Source organism: Sebastes fasciatus, chromosome 11 (genome assembly GCF_043250625.1).
Source record: "Sebastes fasciatus isolate fSebFas1 chromosome 11, fSebFas1.pri, whole genome shotgun sequence".
NCBI lineage: Eukaryota > Metazoa > Chordata > Actinopteri > Perciformes > Sebastidae > Sebastes > Sebastes fasciatus.
In genome coordinates this window covers 22,556,252-22,561,626 of record NC_133805.1, presented here as the reverse complement: position 1 = coordinate 22,561,626, position 5,375 = coordinate 22,556,252, and positions in this window count along the sequence as shown.

Here is a 5,375-nt window from a genome sequence, read left to right as displayed (position 1 = left end):
TGTGTTGGAGTCTGACTCTCCTTTTTATTTCCCAAAGGAATGTTTTTGTTTGTTTTTACAGATGCACGGTTAATTTAATATAATGTATTACATTAGTTAGAATGAGGTACCAGGTAAACATAAAAAAGACACTATAAAAGTTCCTCTTAAGTCAGATGTTGTTTTTCTGCTCCTAGAGTAGTTATATCTTTTAAGGTGAGTATAACTGCAGCAGATGCACACAGTTGACATTTTTCCGACTGACCACCATGTGACTTTTTTCAACATACTATACTATGACTTTGTTTATTTTTTCAACGTACTATAGTATGACTTTTTTTACATAATTATGACTTTTTAAAAAAAATTTCGACATACTATACTATGACTTTAACGACATACCACACTATGACTTTTTAAAATATTTTGACAAACTGACTTTTTCGACATACTATATTATGACTGTTTATTTTTTCAACGTACTATAGTATGACTTTTTTTCGACATAGTATACTGACTTTTTTTCGACATAATATACTATTATTATTTTTTTCTACAGTACATACTATACTATGACTTCTTTTCCATAATTATATTATGACTTTTTTTTTTTTTTTCGACATACCACACTGACTTTTTAAAATATTTTCGACATACTATACTATGACTGTTTATTTTTTCAACGTACTATAGTATGACTCTTTTTCGACATAATATACTCTGACCTTTTTTCAACATACTATACCATGACTCTTTTTCGACATGCTATACTATGACTTAATTTTTCAACATGCTACTCTGACTCTTTTCGACATACTAAACTATGACTTTTTTTTTTTTTACATATGCTATGACTTTTTTTCGACAAACTATTCTATGATATTTTAAAATGTTTGGACATATTTCTCTGACTTTTTTTACAACATACTATACTATGACTTTTTCAAATTTTCAACATACTATATTCTGACTTTTTTTTTTTTTTTTTTCGACATATATATGACTTGGCCAGGGCTCCTATGGACAACACATTTTGTAATCTCAATGGGACTTAACTGATTGAATAAAGCTTTGTCTACTTTGTATGTTGTCATTACTTGTGTTTGGTGAGATGAAGACAATATTGCACCCGGGTGGACAATAACGGTATATTTTATTCTTCTATACTGTGGGGTGTTTTTTTTTCTCAATGTCATACCATAATATGACTTTTTCATGCCGTACGATACTGTGATATTTTTTTATGAAATATTTTGACAAACGATACTATACTACGACTTTTTATGAAAATTTTGAACATGCTACACACTCACTTTTTTTTAAATCACATTTTTCCACGTACTATACTATGACTTTTTTTTATATACTTTAATATGACTTTTTAATGACTTACACCTACTATACTATGGCTTTTTTGACAAACTAAAATATGACTTTTTTTTACTTTAAACAATATACTGTAGTATGATTTTTTTTTTTTATTTTGTCAGCATATACTATTACTTTTTTTTTACATACAATACTATGACTTTTTTTATTTTATTTGACATATTATACTATGACTTTCTATGACATACTATATACTATGATTTTTCTGTGACATTTATACTATGACCTTTTTTATGACATCATCTTGAAAAGTCAGGTGATTTCGAAAGTCATTGGGATTCATTGTCTGGATACAACAACAAAATTGTACAAATTTCATGGCAATCCATCCATTGTTGTCGAGATATTTCATTTTCAAGGTTGTGGACCTACTGGCTGACAGACCGATTAACGAACCGAACAAGGAACCTGCTTTTAAAACACTTATTTTACCATACTATACTATAGCAGGTTTTTATCACATACTATACAAAGGCATTTTTTTTTATGACATCTGCTTCTGAAACTAATTTGTTAAAAGAACATAGAGCGTGCTCTGTTCAAATCTAGTCCTATTTATGTCCATTAGCCCTTCCCTGTGCTTCCTCCTACAGTTGTCCTTGAACTCACATTGGGGCCTCCACAACACCTACTTAAAAAGTTGATCTGCATGTTTTTTAACGATCCATCAATAAGTAAGTGTAAGAAGCGTTTAATGTTCTGCTTTGCGTCACTGGTTTTCAGTTACAGTGGGTTCAGTTGTCTCTGAAATAGACTCTTGGGGTGGAACAAAAGGGATTAGGTAGCCTTGTCAAACACGAAGAGGGGATCAGATTTTCAGGTCCACCTGCAGTGCTTTCCCCTCCTGCCCATGGAACGTTGCAGTTAAGGAAAAAAGAAGTTTGTGGATTTTAACAGATAGACTTGCCTTTTACAGTAGAAACATGACTGTACTTTATATAAATGTAATGAAGATTTATACAGTCAAACTTATTAACTTACTAACTGATATTGCTACAGAACAGGATCCAAGATTAAGGATATCAAACAGGTTCCCATCAGATTATTTTAGCATTTAATGTGCTACTATCCTCAGTGTTCACGACTTCCTTGTTTACAAACTACTGTAAATGATGGAAAAGCCCTGAGTCACAATATCATGACAGGAAAGGGGCAAAAATGCCATTTCAGCCAAATGTTGTTATTTTAAAGGGTTGGGCAATAGACCGCAGCTTGCCCCAAACGATGCTACACATATTTTCACAATGAGGGTCACTTGTGTGTGAGCAGGGCTCAGGAAGGGCTGTCAATAGACCCCTTTATGAAGCGGTGCGGGGGGAATTAGGCCGTCAATGGAGAGGACTAAGCCACGTATGCCATGTGTCCACATGCGCCCTGGCCTGTTTGTTTTGATGGCAGCACGAGACTGGCGTGACTGCGGGCCTTGTTTACGTTGGATATGTGTCAGGCAGGAGAGTTCCCACTCGATGAGAAACTGACCTCTGGGATTGCATCAGAGCCACAGGTGCAATCCATTTCCAGTCAAAACTTCGGGAGTCACAACTGGTTTACTGTATTAAAATAATGAGTCATGACAGTTTGGGTTTTGCATTTGCAAGACTAAGGGGTGATTCATTAATGTGGCTCAGAAAAGCAAGACTTATTTATAAGAATTGCTGGTTCTTCCTTATCTTAATAGATAGATTTCTGGGTGTTTGTTTCTCTAATCTTATTTAAACGACATTTCAAGAGACAACAAATGTTGAAAATGATACTTACAGGGCTACAGCCATGGGTGGAAATTAATTATTAGCTTTATTTTAATTGCAGTGCATTTGAATAGCACGAGGAATATTGTGCAGATACAGGGTATGAGCTCATTATTTAAACATGCACTAAGCACAGCCTATATAAAATGTGATAAATATAACGTGTCTGCAAGTTGACTTTGACATGCATTGTAATATGGACTCATGTTCGCAGTGCAGCAGTTAGAGAAATCTCTGGGGAGGGAATTTGGAGAAAATACTGTTTCAGCCCGGCAGATTTATTGTAACCCTGGTTCAGCCGCAAGTGAAGCCACAGTATGCTTGAAAGCTTGACCAGGATCAGGCTAGTCTGGGGGATACGTTTCCACAGTAACTTAAGAAATGTCTTAACTGGTTTGCTTTGTCAAACACCTTACCGGGACTTACAACTGCGGTGTGTTTAAAATGTCCTGGAAACCTATTTTCTCAATCAGATACTTACTATGATGGGTTCATGAATGAACACACAATTCATTTTCTGTCAAAATTAGAACAGTTTTGGTTATTACACGAGTCCTTGCTTTTCTTACTGGTTTGAAGTGGGCGGGGCTCAGATGGAAAAGTGTGATGTCACATGTCTATTCACCAATCAGAGCTTGATTAAATCTTTCATAAGAATATCGCCACGGCATGCGACGGGAAACCTCTGTTGGTCTGGAGGAGCTGCAGCATTTATTTCTGCACAAACGTCCCCTGTACATTCACTAGATATTCTCAGAGCTAAACTAACTCTTCTGCAGTGTGGAGTGTGCGCGCGTTCACGTCTAGAGGTGGAGCGAACTGTGAGTGAAGGCAGGCAGAGGAGCAGAGACTCCGGCCCTGGAGACCAAAGCTACGGTCCGACCTGTTAAAAACATCTCTGGCTTAACAACCCCTCTCTCTCTGCTGTGGACTCTGACGTTGATTGCTCATCCTCAACACCTGGCTGGCTCCTCGCCTGTCTGCACGCGACACCAACGGCCTTCACTTAATTGACAGTTTTAATCTCACCTGGGAACGACGTCATCTCTCCGGTGCAGACTGTCTCCATCTGAACAGAGCTGGTTGCACGACATATATATGTCTATATGCTCATATACCTACCTGCCCATCTCATCACAACATGCCAATCCATCGGTTCAGTTCAGTGTTGACTGGTCCGTCAGTGATTGATGTTCCCTCGGTCCCAGTCCCTGACACGATGGTTCCACCATGCACATAGACCAGGGGTCAGCAACCTTTACTATCAAAAGAGACATCTTAGGCAAAAAATAAAAATAAAAAATCTGTCTGGAGCCGCAAAACATTTGAGCATTGTGATGAAGGTAACACAGCTTATAGTCGAAGTATATAGTATATAAGTCTAATGCAATGAGGGCCAAAGAGCAAATGTACTACGGAGTATTAGGGCCACATTGAGGGAAAACAAATCAGAGATTTCCAGAATAAAGTCGTAATATTACGAGAATTAAGTCATAACTTTGCGAGAAAAAAAAATCTTAATATTACAATAAGTAAGTCATAACTTAACGAGAAAAAAAGAAAATAACATGTAAAATCACTACTTTATAATATTATGACTTTATTCTCTAAATCTGATTTTTTTTTTTTTCCTTAATGTTGCCCTAATACTCCGTCGTACCGTCGTACCATAGACCTACAACAATGATATGGGATAGTACGGTGTTTTGAAGTGGGGTTGTATGAGGTACTTATCCATCAGTGCATTATTATGATGGTCGGCACGCCCCCAATTTGAAAAAACAGACAGGAGTACCGTCACCGGAGCAAAGCAATACAGTGTTGTAGACGGGGACGGCAGAAAAAAAGCATTTTAGCCATCTAAAAGAAAGGCTCATCTAAAAATCAATATCAGTTCAGATGGCGAATGGAACTGAAAGTGAAACATGTCTATACTGTTTTTGTCATCTGAGTCTGCGGGCTTTGGAGAGAGCATAGATAAGTTTCACTTTCAGTTCAGTTCCCCGTCGGAAAGGGCTGTCTGACGGCAAGATAAGGCGGTGAAAATATTCTAAATATAATGTACATTTTAACGGATATTGATTTTTTTAGGTGAGCCACTGTATTGCTTTGCTCCCGTGTTGGTACACTGTCTGTCTCTCGATGCTGGGGGCGTGGTCACCGTCATCTACTGTAAGTAACATACCTACTATGGATAAGTGCCTCATATAACCCCACTTCAAAACACCCAAACTACCCCTTTAACAGGAACAAGCAGGC